The following is a 15,652-nucleotide window of genomic DNA, read 5'->3' on the forward strand; positions in this document are numbered from 1 at the left end:
CGTGCGACCTCACTCTAACACAATTTCGTAAAACACAAACACCACATGAACACTTACTACTAGAATGCTTGGCTTTGGAAGAGAAATATTCAAGCTACATGGAGGTTTACACGCACAGCTCGAAAACTGCGATGTACGTTGGAAGTGCCGTAGTACAGGAGAAATTAGAAAAAATAGTAAGATTGCCAAGTTATGTATCAATTTTTACTGCCGAATGTTATGCAGTGTGTACGGCTGTGGAGAAAATAGCACATGAGAACATAGAAAACAGTATAATATACACCGACTCTCTGAGCCTACTCACAGCGCTGCAGTCAAGAAATGCAGTTGAACCTTTAATAGTTGGTTTGGTTTATGGGGTTTAACGTCCCAAAGCGACTAAGGTTAGGAGAGACACCGTAGTGAACGGCTCCGGAAATTTCGACCACCTGGGGTTCTTTAACGTGCACTGACATCGCACAGTACGCGGGCCTCTAGAATTTCTCCTCCAAAGAAATTCAACCACCGCGGCCGGGATCGAACCCCCGTCCTTTCGGGTCAGCAGCCGAGCACCATAACCACTTAGCCACCGCGGCGGCTTGAAAACCCTTAATAGGCAGCATCATACGTAACATAGCAAATGTCACAACACAAGGTCATATAAGGTTCTGCTGAGTCCCGAGCCACATCGGCATAGAGGGTAACGAGAGACCAGACTCAGCAGCAGTACGAGCTCAAAATGGCGAAATAAAAAACGTGAACATACCTTTTAAATACTGCATGAAGATGATAAATAACAAATTAAAGAACAAATGGCAGACGGAGTGGGATAATGAACTGAACAAAAAACTACACTTCATAAAGCCCACCTTGGGGGAATGGAAGTCATGCAGACACCAGGAACATTTCACTGAAATAATCTTATGTGGCCTTCGCATAGGACACACACACCTGACACACAACTACTTACTTACAAAAGAAGACAAACCTGCTTGTGAAAGATGCGGAGACGAGCTCACACTGAACCATATGTTATTTGCATGTTCAAACCTTGAAACACTAAGAAGTATTTTAGTCAATGTTATAACAATACATTCCATTTCACCCACCTCTACTCTTGAGTGATAACGCAATTGTTGACATTTCTCATGTTTTTAACTTTTTACAAGAGTGTGGTTGTCTTGATAAACTGTGAATGCCTTGCTTTTCTTTGATAAACCTCAGCCATTTTCTCATTTCTGAGAAGAAGGCTGAGGGGTTGGGGGCTTCGACATCCCTGCCCTGCAGAGGATGCCCTTTGAGGTTACCTGAACTTTTTGAAGCTTTTACCATAAGCCACTTCAAAAATTTTTCTGCCCTTTAGCTTCACTAGGTGGTATTAAATAACATTTTAGGTCCTTTACACCACCGTTTTGTTTTTTTTTTTTTGAAGTAAAAAAGTTTGCAGAAGACACTTTTCTAAACCTGGCCTTAGCCCCCTATGTGCCATAAAACACAACACAACTCTTAATGCAATGCAACCACCATGAATTATTACAAGCTTGAAAAACGAAGTCGAAAAGAAGGCAATATTGCTTCTTGATCTTTTCATGATTCTTAATGCAAGAAGAAATAAAGACATCAGCATATCTCCTGCAGTAATGAACAGCGCCTTGACTCATTAATGATACAAAGCAGTTGCGGAGTTGCCAGCCTCAGCAACCGCATTCACTCGGCAAAATTTTAGAAAGAGTGATTGTTAGGCTACATTGAACCAACATTACTATCACATATCGTCGTCTACTGGGAAAAAAAAAGGAATTGGTTTCTAAAGTGCTACATACATGTTGGTGCTAATCAATGCAAGACGAGCAGCCGTCAGCTAAAACAAAAAAAAAACAATTTAGTAATTGCTTAGCTCTTTCGTACATAAAGGCGTACCTAGTGCAAGTGAAAACAAGCTTAATTCCCCAGACTTCAGCACGGACAGATGCTAACAGCAGCCACTCACCAGTACATTTTTTCCGTTTGGAGTAAGGCCTGAGTTGAAGGCTTTCAATTCCACAACTCAGCTAAAAATCTCAGTGACAGCAGGGTCGGCATTAACTGCCACCTGATTCTGGGGCGTCGCACTGGCAGAAGGCAACATCAGAATTTCCATTTGTATGTGCCCCATAATGGCCAAATTCGAAATTACTCGTCTCTGCAAATCTGGAGGCAGAAAGGAGCTGGTGCCAATGGATTCAAATGTTGCAACAGAAAGCAACACAGAACTCACCACCACTTCCAAGGCATCTAGAACAGGCGTGCGCACTACCTCAAACTACGATTTTTGATGGTATTAGCCTAACAGCTCTGACAACTACAGCAGGTGCAGTTAAGGACACAAAAAAATTACAGCGGCATTCACCATTGTTCAAAACTGTTTTCTTAAGTTGAGGCGCTAAAAAAAGAAAAATAATTTTGTGCGCTGCCCATGATACATTGCAGTCTGAAAGGAAACAGCTGAAAAGGATACAATGGATAAAGACATGTGCATCTACTGAGTAGTTTTTGAATTTTCCTTTTGTTACACTATGATGTATTCAAATTGTTCGACAGCAATGAAGATACATTTCATGCTCAGAAAATTGAATACTAAAGTTTCGAACTTCTTTCCACCACCGTTTGGCAGTAATTTGCGGTGTAACGACTAGAACGGACTCTTAATCAATCACTTTCTGGATGGCGTTGTAGGCCGGCAAAAAGGTTTCGCATACAGCAGCCGTAATGATTTTCAGTTCGCTTGCAAAAACACGGTGAAGAGTGGCAATACTTGTACCCCATTTTAGAGCCTTCTCTAGCTTACACAAGCTCGGTATTCTGCAAGAGGATGTATCGATCGACGCACGCAAAATTGACATATGTCCTCAGGGTAATTTTAAAACAGGACACCACTCACTGCTGGCCATATAGCAATGCGAAAACAGGTTTCAACAAATTAAATCGCAAAATGCATTGAAATTAAATGCTTTGGCTATTATAAAACACCAGCGTTGAGATACAAAGAAGCAATAACACAACTGTCCTAGAGTAGTTACTTACATTTCTGAAGAGAGCTGGTCGGACTTCGCTCTTAAGACTCAAGTGAGCTCTGTATGCATGCTCAAGTCATTTTGAAACACGCGCAATATCAAACAAACGAAATACGCGGCAACCTAGGCAGCACATGTCGGCACCCCAATATTGGAAACGCGTTGGCGGTCCGTGGTCCTGCGGTGGACCGCTCTAGCCATGGGGTAACCGATATTGGTAAATCCCCTCAAGAAAACATACACCAGTGGCCCGGTCATGCCCATGATACCCCAGCAATGGCATACACCGGTAAACAACGTTCAACGATGGACAGTCAGGAAGAAATTCCCACCAACATTGCATATAGCCTGGCATAGGCTGGCGAATATTCTACGGGCAGTTGTGATGGCTAACCACAGTAGTATAGATCATGGCGTACGTTGGTCAATGTTTTCATGCCAGCTTATGTGGCCTGGGAACATCAGACACATCTTCGTACTCGGTACTTTAAACCGTACTTCATAGTTGGTCAATATTGCCCTGGAAGTTGGGCAGAATGTATTCCCACTGGGCTACGGTGCCCAACGTTGTCTTACCGGTTGCGATAGGTAGCCATGTAGCACACACCTTGGAATGCGTTGGTCAATATTGTCCCACTAGTAACGATCGCTTATAAGAAATATGTATATCCTGGCATAACAGTACTTAATAAACCGTGCAAAGTAGATTTTGCTGAGGCCGCAGTGCCTACAGAAAGAGAGAAAAAAACAGCTGAAAATGCCCCTTTCAGTTTTCTTGATATGGCGGCGAGAGCCACGCGGAGAGCGCGCTCACGGTGAACAGCGCCGAGCACGTGTGAGCTTTGTGTGTGCGATCCGGTCGCTTTTGCTTGCGTACTCGGGACGTTGATTAGGAACTTGGAGCGTGCGCTCTTCGTTCCTAAGTCTCTCAGTTTTGAGTCATCGTCGTCGGCGGCGGCTGCAGCACCACCCGCAGGACAGAATCTTGCATTCTTTCCCTCTCGATCGTCGTACGCTGGGTTGAGTTTAGTTGAGCTGCCCCCAAGCTCGTGCAAAACAAGCACCGTGTGCGCTCATGCACGGGTGCGCGTGCACGTGGCCCAACCACTTTGCATGACGCTGAACGACCCCTGATCGCCCCCACTCTCCCGAAACGCGGCCCGATGGGTTGCGGAGTGAACTCGGTGCAACCGCCTCAAGTCTCCAGGATGTTTCGTGGCCGTTGCCTCACCTGTGCAAAGCAAGCACCTACGGGAGCGGAGAATGGCCCGCTGGGTGAGGTGATGCCCAGGAGAGAAGCGCCAACAAGGAGACGCGTTCGACGCACGTACAGTGGAAGGCAGAGAACGGATCCACGGGTGCCCGTGTTCAGAAAGACCACTTCATTAGATTGCGCTGGCACATAAATTCTGTGGTTTTGGCGGCCAGAATATTGTACCCTCAGAAGCAACGTTCTCTCAGATGCACGGTTTCTCAGAAGAACGTTCTCTCAGAAGAAGCGTACCCTCAGAAGAAGCGTAGCCTCAGAGGCACGGGTTAGTGCAGCCTTTTCTGCAACTATGCAGTCTCCTAAAAAACTAAATTTTGTAGCGAGAACCTCGACTTGAGAGCCTTTGTAATTCTTCGCGCATGAACTCAAGCCCCTCAATAATTGCGCGCGAGCTTGATTTCAGGTGGCACGATCGATATCTTTGGTATGAGGCAGTATGAAAAATATTACCCTAAACTTTCAGATGAGCGGGGCAATAAGATTAAAATGTATGATATGGTCCATAATATTCAGCATGCAGCAACTCACTTAGCGATCGCAAAGCTGTCATTGCTACATTAAAAAATTAGAACTCTCAAAAAAGAAGTCTGAAAAATTGTTTGCTGGCACTGCAGCGAACGCCGTATCAATCGATCACGTTACAAAATCGAAATTGCCCTGTGAGTTTTTATTGCGAAAGTAATACTGCTCTCAGTTTGAGCCCTTCAGCGTCGTCCCGGCGGTGTAACCACGTTTCGCCTTTAGCATGGCCTCCGCTGTGACTTCACGCCAGACGGAGAGAGACAGAGTCCCAACTCGCCTCGTCGCGGTCGTCCCAGCGTAACCACGCCGCGCCACGCAGCAGCAGCGCGCCGCTGCCGCGAGGAGGTGCTCGCTGTGATGACGTCACGCCAGACGGAGAGAGACAGAGCCCCAACTGGTCTCGTCGCGGTCGTCCCAGCGTAACCACGGTGCGCCGAGCAGCAGCTGTGCGCCGCTGCCGCGAGGAGGCGCTCGCTGTGATGACGTCACGCCAGACGGAGAGGCACAGAGCCCCAACTCGTCTCGTCGTGGTCGTCCCAGCGTAGCCACGGTGCGCCGAGCAGCAGCTGTGCGCCGCTGCCGCGAGGAGGCGCTCGCTATGATGACGTCACACAAGACGGAGATATATCGGGCTCTGACCCGGCTCGTCGCAGTCGTCGCGGCGTAATCACGCTGTGCGTTTCAGCCAGGCCATGTCGTCCGACATGCAGAAGGCAAGGCTGCAACGATTCGCTCAAGCTAGGAAACGACGGCGGGCTGAAGAAACGGATGAATTTGCTTTCGCAATTTCCGGGCTTAACCAACCTGAGCCTCTGCCAATTTTTTTTATTTACTCCATGTAAACTTTTCGCACTACTCTATAGTACCTAAGTCGTTTTACTTAACCTTGTCGTGTGCTATGCAGACAAGATTTATTTGTATATGACCCCTGGTGCATTTTTTTCCGCTCTTCTTGCAGTCATCGCATATATGAGCTCATCCGCTTAGTTCGCAAGCCGTCTTCACGCGTTGCCGGCTTGCTTCATGATCGAGGCACCTTTGTATCCTCTTACGGAGATGTTTTCTGCGTAGTTAAGGAAAGTGGATTAGCAATTCTCTTAACTGCAGAAACTTTTGGAAGCCGTGGGAAAATTTTATGAAATAGTCTAAGCTAAACGTAAACAAGCTTTAAAAAAGGCGGGGCCCTACAAATGGGAAACTATCTTTGTGCTGGTGCGGATCGTGTGACATAGTCTGTAGTTTGTTCGTTCTGGAAAATTACTTTAAACGATGTCCAAGTTCTTAAATACTGGCCCGGGGAGAAAAGAAAATTTTGAAGCAGACTGAAATGTCTTCAATGAGACCCCGTTCATGTGGCTTTTTTTTACCCTCCTAAAGCAAATAGCAGGAACGGCTTAGCAGCAGTGCAGCTCGGCAGCAGTGCACCTCGAGAACGCAACTAAACGAATCTGCTTTTGCAGCCATCTCTGGAATCCTGGGCCAGGCCACGGCGACGAAATAAACCAGCTGAAGGAAAGGAGCGAGGCAGCGGCCGCAAGACGACGTCGTCATTTCGGTTTCTGCAATTCGTTGACCTGCTGATACAGCTGATACCAACGCGACCACGTGGGGGGCGTTTCCAGAGATTCTGTGGGCTACATAAACGGCTGGACGGCGAGCGCTACCCGCATTTCGGCAGCAGTGCACCTCGAGAACGCAACTAAACGAATCTGCTTTTGCGGTCATCTCTGGAATCCTGGGCCAGGCCACGGCGACGAAATAAACCAGCTGAAGGAAAGGAGCGAGGCAGCGGCCGCAAGACGACGTCGTCATTTCGGTTTCTGCAATTCGTTGACCTGCTGATACAGCTGATACCAACGCAACCACGTGGGGGGCGTTTCCAGAGATTCTGTGGGCTACATAAACGGCTGGACGGCGAGCGCTACCCGCATTTCGGCAGCAGTGCACCTCGAGAACGCAACTAAACGAATCTGCTTTTGCAGGTAAGGGAAATCAATATCGTATTTCTGTTTATCTCTTTGTGCACTGCTGCCGAAAGAAAGTGAAATTTCATGCTTGTAAACGCTGTGCATGCCGCGTGAAATGTATTAGTCATGGCTAAAAAGGCTGTTGAAGATCTTCGCACTGAGCTGTTAGAGGAACTTGAAGAGATAAAAGAAGCATTGGATGAAATCAAGACATTGAAACAAGATATTGCAGAGATTAAGAACCTAAGACAAGAAATCCAGCAAGTCTTAAAAGAAAACAGGGCTCTTAAAGCTGAAAATGCTCAACTGACAGAAAAAATTGAGGAACTTGAGCGCTATCAGCGGTCAAATAATTTGGAAATCAAAGGTATTCCTTTTGATGCGGAACCAGTGAAAACAGTAAAGAAAATTGGTGAACTTCTGAAATAAGAAATCGATGAAAAAGATATTGATGTCTGCCACGAAGTCCCTACTTCTAGACATAACGAGACAAACCTCATTGTCCGCTTTGTGCAACGCACCAAGAGGAATGCCTTTCTCGCCAAAGCACGGAAAACAAAAATTGACGCAAAAACACTTGGGTTTGATGAAACAGGAGTTATCTATGTAAACGAACATCTGACAAGGAAGGCAAAACAACTGTTAGGGGCTGCTAAGAAAAAGAAGAAGGACATAGGATGGAAGTATGTGTGGACAGCCGGAGGAAAAGTGCTAGCTCGACAAGATGACACGTCGACTATTGTCCACATTGCCTGTACTGCAGACCTAGATCAAATGACAGGTTAGGTGACTTGAACACGAGCGGCATGGATGACTAAGAAAAATGGACTCTGTAAACAACTTTCAGTGTTGCTATTATGATTACAGAACATTTAATCAGACTTACTTAGACTTTAATAGGTCTCTTTCTATGATACACATAAACGCTCGTAGTATGAGAAACAAACAAGACTGCATACATGATTTAATTGTACACACTAGATCTCGCTTTGACATATTGTTCTTCTCGGAGACATGGCTAACCGAACGCGATAGTCCCATGCAGGTTAAAGACTATGTATGCCACGTAAGAAACAGAGCCATCAACCGTGGTGGTGGCGTGGCAGCATATGTAAGAAAGACTATAAAACACGAAGTCATCCCTGAATTTTCCCTGATAAATCAGAATGTAGAATGCCTCCTACTTCGCTTAAACCGTACCTTAGCCGCAGTGTTGTACAGACCGCCATGCGGGAGCAAAATCCAGTTCTTTTCTTTTCTTGAGGACCTGTTGACGTATCTGAATGACTCCGGCAAAGCGTTTGCAATTCTAGGTGACATGAATATAGATATGTTGATCGACGACACGTGTTAAAGGCAGCTTAACCTCTTAATAAACTCTTACGCATGTTCAAACGCTATCACTATACCCACACGTAACACCCAGCATAGTTCCACTCTGATAGACTTGTGTATCACAAATGTACATCCACCAAACTCGTCAGCCGGCGTTATGTCTGTAGACATTAGTGACCATTTACCAATTTTTTTCATACCGCACCATAATAGCATAAGTAGAAGGGGTGTTTATTATTACCGCCGCATAAATTCAAGTTCACTGGAACATTTTCGCATCCTTATTGAAAATGTCAATTGGGTATCGGTAATAAATGAGACAAACCCAAATGATGCTTACAATAAATTTTTTAGTTATTTTATTACGTGCTACGAAAGAGCTTTCCCTGTGCAAACAACGGCTAGCCAGCATAAAAAAGTAAGGAAACCATGGATAAATGTCACACTGTACAAGAAAATACAAGAGAGGAATAAAATGTTTCATTCATTTATAAAGAGTCGCGATGCGAGTGAACTTGTTCGGTACAAGAAATTTCGCAATAAGGTTAATATGGAAATAAAAACGGCCAAACTGAAATACTATGAGGAACTATTTGCGCGTATTTTTAATGATCCCAGGAAAATTTGGCATGAAGTGAGAAACTTAACTGGTAAAAATGGGCAGGAACACACATTGAGTGTTACTCAAAATGACCATAGTCTGAATGTTAAAGATTCATTGGTAGCGCTGAATGAACATTTTATCAGTTGTGGAAATTATGTTTGCAGTCTCCATCAGCATACTCTTTCTACTGTTCCGCCAGGTGAAAGCGTGGTAAACTCGCTTATATTGTCCCCTACCTCTCCTCATGAAGTAGGCAAAATTATTGATAAACTAAAGAATGATTCTGCCTCTGGTTTTGATGATATAAAAGCTGTTCCCATCAAACATGTATCCGACATTATTTCACCAGTTTTAACTCACATTATCAATTGTATGCTTGAGACGGGAGTATTTCCCGAAAACATTAAGATAGCTAGAGTATGTCCTATTCATAAAGGTGGGAATGATAGCTCAGTAAATAACTTCAGGCCCATACCTGTCCTCCCAATTTTTTCAAAAGTGTTCGAAACTATCATAAATTTAAGATTAATAAGCTTCATAGATAAATACAGTATAATGAGCGATGCTCAGTACGGTTTCCAGAAGAACAAATCATGTGAACTCGCACTACTCAACGTCAAGCAAGAAATAATAAAGAACATCGAAAATCGTTTATACACAATAGGCTTATTCCTAGATCTTCGTAAAGCATTCGACTCCGTTAATCATGACATTCTTTTATGTAAACTGCAGAGGTATGGAATACGGGGCAATGCGTACAAACTCTTAGAGAGCTACTTGACCAAACGGTATCAATATGTGTCTTTCAACAAACTGTCCTCGCCACGATCAGTAATTTTAAATGGTATTCCTCAAGGATCGATACTAGGGCCTTTGTTATTTAATCTGTACATAAATGATCTTCCATTAATACCTTCTTCACCTCTGATAGTCATGTATGCAGATGACACAAACCTATTCTTTTCAGATGCGTCACTGCCTCACTTAGAAAAAAACAGTAAATGATTACTTAGAAAACCTCTCTTACTGGTTGGACACAAATAAGTTACAGTTAAATGTAAGTAAAACCAAATATGTGATATTTAAACCTATAAATAAACAGTCTTTTGAAAATATTGTAATATTATTTCGTAACACGCGACTGCATGAGGTGACAGTTCAAAAGTTCTTGGGCGTATGGTTTCAAAACGATATGTCCTGGAACACGCATGTGAATAAATTAGCTACAGAGTTAGGAAAAACCGTGGGCTGTATGTATAAAATTGGTAAGCTCATTCCTTTGTGATTGAAGAAAACATTGTATTCCTCTCTTTTCCTCTCCAAGTTGTCATATTGTAGTCTAGTGTGGGGCACTACTACAGCTCATAACTATAACAAACTAACGATCCTCCAAAAAAAGGTGCTGCGAATATTTGAAAATTATCAAGGAAAACCATCTGATCTTCCAACAGACAAGCTATTTATTAAACATGAAATGCTTCCAGCTGCGCAAATATATTATTTCAAGTTGTTACAATACATAAAAAACAATAAATTGTACCTCTCTGAAGCAAACCTCCAAGAACCAAAATACACCTTACGTAAACACACGAGAAGAATACCGCTCACTGGGACCAATTATGGCAGACAGATCTTACATTTCCAAGTTCCTTATTTGCTGAATTACATAGGAGAAGAAATTAAATTCGAAAAACCGGAGTTTAAGAAATATGTCAAATCGTATTTGCTAAAAAACCCCATTTCTTTTCTTCAATAAGACATTGTTGCATTCATTAATTTTCGGTGTAATCAAGGTGCATATATATTATCAGAGTACGGTGTGCTATGTGTCTGTAATCTGTGTGTGTGTGTGTTTGCAATTACATGAGTTTTGCAGAGTGCCGAGATGTGCATTTAGCGTTTCTTTTTTCCCTTAAATTCTACTAAGTGTTGTCTAATCCCGTATATATATGTTCACTTTTATGTGTTGAAATATTTATATGTTCAAATGTGTTTTTTTTGTAATTGAAAGCTGTGTCCCTGTCTATCTTTTCTTTTTATTAAGTGTGCACTGAAATGCCGATTTGTGCTACAGGAGCCTCTGTCAGGCTATGAGCCTTTAGCTCCTGCTCCTTTTTTCTCTGTTGTGAGAAAATAAAATGAAATAAAGAAAGAAAGAAAGAAAGAAAGAAAGAAAGAAAGAAAGAAAGAAAGAAAGAAAGAAAGAAAGAAAGAAAGAAAGATTGCTGGCGCATATTTTTCGGCCACTGCAAATACAAAGCCGATCGAGTCGGAGCAGCGGTGGCGAAATGAGCGGATTTTGCTTTAGACAGCGTGCGTCTTAAGGCGCCAGCTACTGCCATCACGCGATTTTCTCTAGGGCAATATGTGAAATTTTAGCCAATTAGCCTAAAAACTAAACAACTTTTCAATATTTAAAAATGCTGCAGACAAGGCCACACGGCTCTCAGCTGCACACATCTAGCCTGTTTCCACACCTTGCTTGATCACTCGTTTTTTAAGACCTTAGTTGCATGCAAGCTGGTTGGTTCCAATTAAATCTTACTTGGCATATCGCAACAGCTAAAAATAAGCTGCTGCCGTCATTCACGCACAAATGCAATAACAGCATTTTTTTTCATAAGTGAAAAATTCTGGTAATTTTTCCTTCCAAACGTGTCATATAAGTTTGGCTACTGAAGTGTCGGCCACTGCCTCTGTCTGGTCTCCAAGTACTCTCCTGCATTTCTTTTCCTGGCTGTCTGTATCAATCTGACGCTTTACCTTCGGACCTTGTGTCCATTTCTGCTTTGTTGTCTATTAATTGCTTGTCTCGGCTCGCGTTGCGAAAAGAAGTAGCCTGCAACATTGGCAGGCACCAAAACCTCTTTTTTATGTGCATGTAAAGTTCTAAATTTCAGAAATACTTACTCCTAGCGCCCACGGCGGAGCCGCTGCGCGTGCACAGAAGATATATCACGAAAGTGCCACGGGCACGCATTTTTCCGCGAACCTTTTGAATGGGCTGGCCGAAGCTGCCACGGCGTGCAGCCCGTTTTTTTTTTTTCGGTGAATTCCCCAGCCGCCTACATTGCAACTTCCTTTCCCCTACCCCTTCGCACTCCGCGAGCAAACGCGCGTATCTTTACTTCTTACCTGCACACGAGGGGCCCTTCTCATTACTATCTTTTCAAATCCCCTCCCCCCCGTCCCCCCGCTGCGCTGCGCACCATCACCATATCAGGGAGAGGTTACTGTCCGCGCCACATCCCTTCTTTCCCCCACCGTCACCAAGAACGTCATTCTGTTCTCTTCACCTTGCAAGCTTTTCGAGGCTTCCATGTTCTGTGCACCCTCTGCGTGTTTCTCACGTCTTGCTGAGCCAACGCAACAACCTCGACTTCGGTTGACTGAAAGAGCACAGAGCCAGCGCCACCTTGAATTGGCTTTGACGCAGCCCTTCGGACCTGGTTTTTTTCCTTCTGCAGTTGGTATATTAGGGAGTTTTAGAATAGGGGGCCCCAAGCTTTGAGGTCCCCAAAAAGTTTGGGGCGTCGAAGTGCGCATGCGCAGAATGCACAGAATGCAAGGGCCGCCTTGCGTCTTGGGTTAACGTTAGCGGCGAACGCTATTAGACAGATATAGCATATCGTTACCGTGTTTACGTACCGTTTACCGGGCTCGGTTACCGTTTACAGGGCTCGGCTGGCGACATCTGTGCATGCGCGCCCATTACCGGGCTGGTATCACTTTACGGAATCTCTTTATCGTTGCGGAGAGAGTTAGCGTTCGCTTGTAAACAAACATGGCGGCGCCCTGCTCGCCCCGTTCAGAATAAATGCATGTCACCGCTGGATTCTTTGATGCGATAGCTCACTCAAATGGTAGCTGTTCGCTTTTATTTCGCATACTCTCACCCATACGTCGAGGTTTAAGTGACAACTAGCCCATGTTGTTGAGATAACTCAGCGATTTTCAAGACGTTAAGCCTAGCTATCCGCGTACGCAGCCAAAGTCGCTAAAGCAGTAACAACAGTAGTTTTTGTGCCAGCTACGAGATGGGCTCTGAGACGGCCGTAGCGTAGCCAAGTCAAGATAGCTATCTCTGAGAAAGGAAGCATGGCGGCGCATGCAGCGTGTTCAAACGAGCAGGGTGCTTATATCCACCCAACTATGGAAGAAACGGACCATGCCAGTAGCAGTGGCAGCACAAGAAACAGCGTGGTGCAGCGCAGGGTGCGCTATCATATCAGTGACGACCTCGCTCTTCTTCGCGAGGTCGTCAATTTGAATCCTAGTGCGAACCCGTCGCAATGGGGGGCTATTGCAGAGAATGTGTGCCTTGTTACTGGCCGAGATTTCTCTGCAAGAAGTGTGAAGGAGCGGCTGCAGCTCATGGTGAGAAGATTCCTCCACAACGAACGGCAAGTGCTGAAGCAGTAAGTGTTTACAAATTCATGACTGACTTTTTTTGGTTTTCATTGCCTCAAGCTGCGCAAAAAACCGACTGTTCGTTTCAAACCAGGTCCGGCACCGAAGAACAACCAACGGAGCGGGACCAGCTGCTTCAGCAAGTTGCTGACCTCTGCAAAGAGTTTGGCTGCACTCTGTGGCCTGCAACGAAAAGGGTCGCGAAAGGGCCCACGTGCAGGGCTCCGGCACGATCCGTCGCCCGCGCCTCGTTGCAGGACGGCAGGGTGAGTGCTGCCATGCGCTTTTATGAACAGGCTGCAGACCCGGCAGCAGAGGAAAACGAGGGCATTCCCGGTTATCGTAAGTGAGCTATAGAGCCTTGTGTTGTGTCCTTAGAACGAATGTTTATTAAGTATGTGCGCGCGCTTCTGCGGCATTTCATGAACGGCTACGCGAAAGACAGACTTTTGTGGAATACTACACCCTTATACACTACAGTAGAGTTATTGGGCTAGTTGGCATTTATGATTGAAACCAAGTTTTTCAGCTCAACGACACACGGCCAAAGAAAAGCAGGAAGAGAAGAAGGACGAACACAGCGCTGACTGACAACTGTTTATTTATGGCCGCACATACAGCTTACACTCAGACCAGCGCAGGCGCACGTCGTGCAAGGTAAACAAAAAAAGAGAAAAAAACACTCGCATCACATCTTACTTCAGTTCTTTTGTATACTGCAGAAAAGATGTTCCTTTCAAAGTTTTTGCGACAAAGATGTGACGCGAGTCTTTTTTTCTCTTTCTTCTTGTTTACCTTGCACGGTGTGCACTTGCGCTGGTCTGAGTGTGTTTAAGCTGTATGTGCGTCCCTAAATAAACAGTTGTCAGTCAGCGTTGTGTTCGTCCTGCTTCTTTTCTGTGTCCGTGTGCCGTAGCGCTGAAAAACTATGAGTTTAAATTATACACTTCGAAGATGGTACCCACAAGGGCACAAGACACTGAGTAAGGAATAAGTGGTGCTTAAAGAGTTACAAGTCTTCGCTTTTCCACACCCAAATAGATGTATATAATACGGTCTGAGCATGCGATAAGAATGAACACATCCCAATTAATAGAAAACCCAACACTTAAGCAGTGGTACGGGGAGCTGCCCAGCTTGTAACCCAAAAACCAGGAACTACCATTCAGTAGAACACTGCTGGCGGCCAAGTCCAAGGGGGTATTCGACTGAGGGACTCCACCCACACATAATTTGTTCTTAATAAATAGTCTTCAGCTCCTCCTGCCCCTGCATGCGTTAAGTGCATTTGTACAATGTGCCACTCATTCTCTTTGCGCTGTACCACATGCTGGGGGCATGGCGTGATGGACCTCACGTATTCGGGTTGTACGAGCAGGTCACTGCGAAAATGGGTGTTTGACTGGTGACTTGAAATATGATTACTGACATGTTTGAGAAAAAGTTTGCCTAACTTACAGGCTGGAAAACAGTCAATAACCCTTTATAACAGGGCAGGATTTTATTGTAGACACCTTTGATCGTTATTTCTCTAGTGTGCAGTGTGATGCGCTAGTGTGCATGTGTGGCCTTTTAATAGACATACGCTTCACTGGAACATTTTGGTGGCAACATCGGCATGGTGCTCAATAGGACTCAGTGTAAACAACAGAAAGACCATGGTGTATTTTCAGCTGCTTTTCATGGTTATTTCCAGCTTGATATTACGTGTACAGCCAGAAACATTTTAATCTCTTTTTATAGTGTTCTCTTAAAGTGTGCCGCACATTTGCATTGTCATATGAAGAGTCTACAAAAGTTGCAAGTATGCATAAATCATAAGAGGAACTCAGTTGCTTGGCAGCAGAAGGATGTCTTTTCTAGTTCCCTGTGCGACCTGCACAATGCACTCCTCAGTACCTGGCTGTGCCTCGAGGTAGCTAGAAACCTTAGCTCTCCTTAGTTTCTCTTGTTCGGAAGACTTTTGTGGGCACTTGTACATTACCTTGCGTAAACATTTGCATTCTTATAACTGCACAAGCACTGCTGCACGATACACATTATGTGGCAGGGAACTAAAGAAACTGGTTGCATCGCCTTTCACCCATATAGTTTTGCTCTTAAGGAATCGAAGTTACTCTCTTCAAAGCTGTTCTGTTTGGTAGCTCTACAGCAATGAAAGCATTGTTTCCATTATTTATTGCAAAGCCTGGCAGGTGTCTTCTATCTGCTTGAGTGCCTTCCAGTTTGTTGGTGTTGCACTCTGCTAGGGCCATCTTAATGAAAATTCTAATAATCTTTTATCTAACATTGCAGTACATGGAAACAGAATTATCGTGCATCAACTCTCAGCACAGTTGGCATAACATGATCGGCAAATTTTCCAGCACTTTTTATGGCTGCAGCTTTAACGCAAGCAATGCAGTGGCCCTGCCACTTGTGTGATCGCAAGTCTCGTTAGTTTCTCAGGACTGCATCATCATGTTTAAACAGCCTAGTTTATTTGTCAATGTCACCTCAAACTCCCAACCAT

Source organism: Amblyomma mixtum, chromosome 10 (assembly GCF_055824585.1).
Source record: "Amblyomma mixtum isolate Tamu chromosome 10, ASM5582458v1, whole genome shotgun sequence".
Lineage (NCBI taxonomy): Eukaryota > Metazoa > Arthropoda > Arachnida > Ixodida > Ixodidae > Amblyomma > Amblyomma mixtum.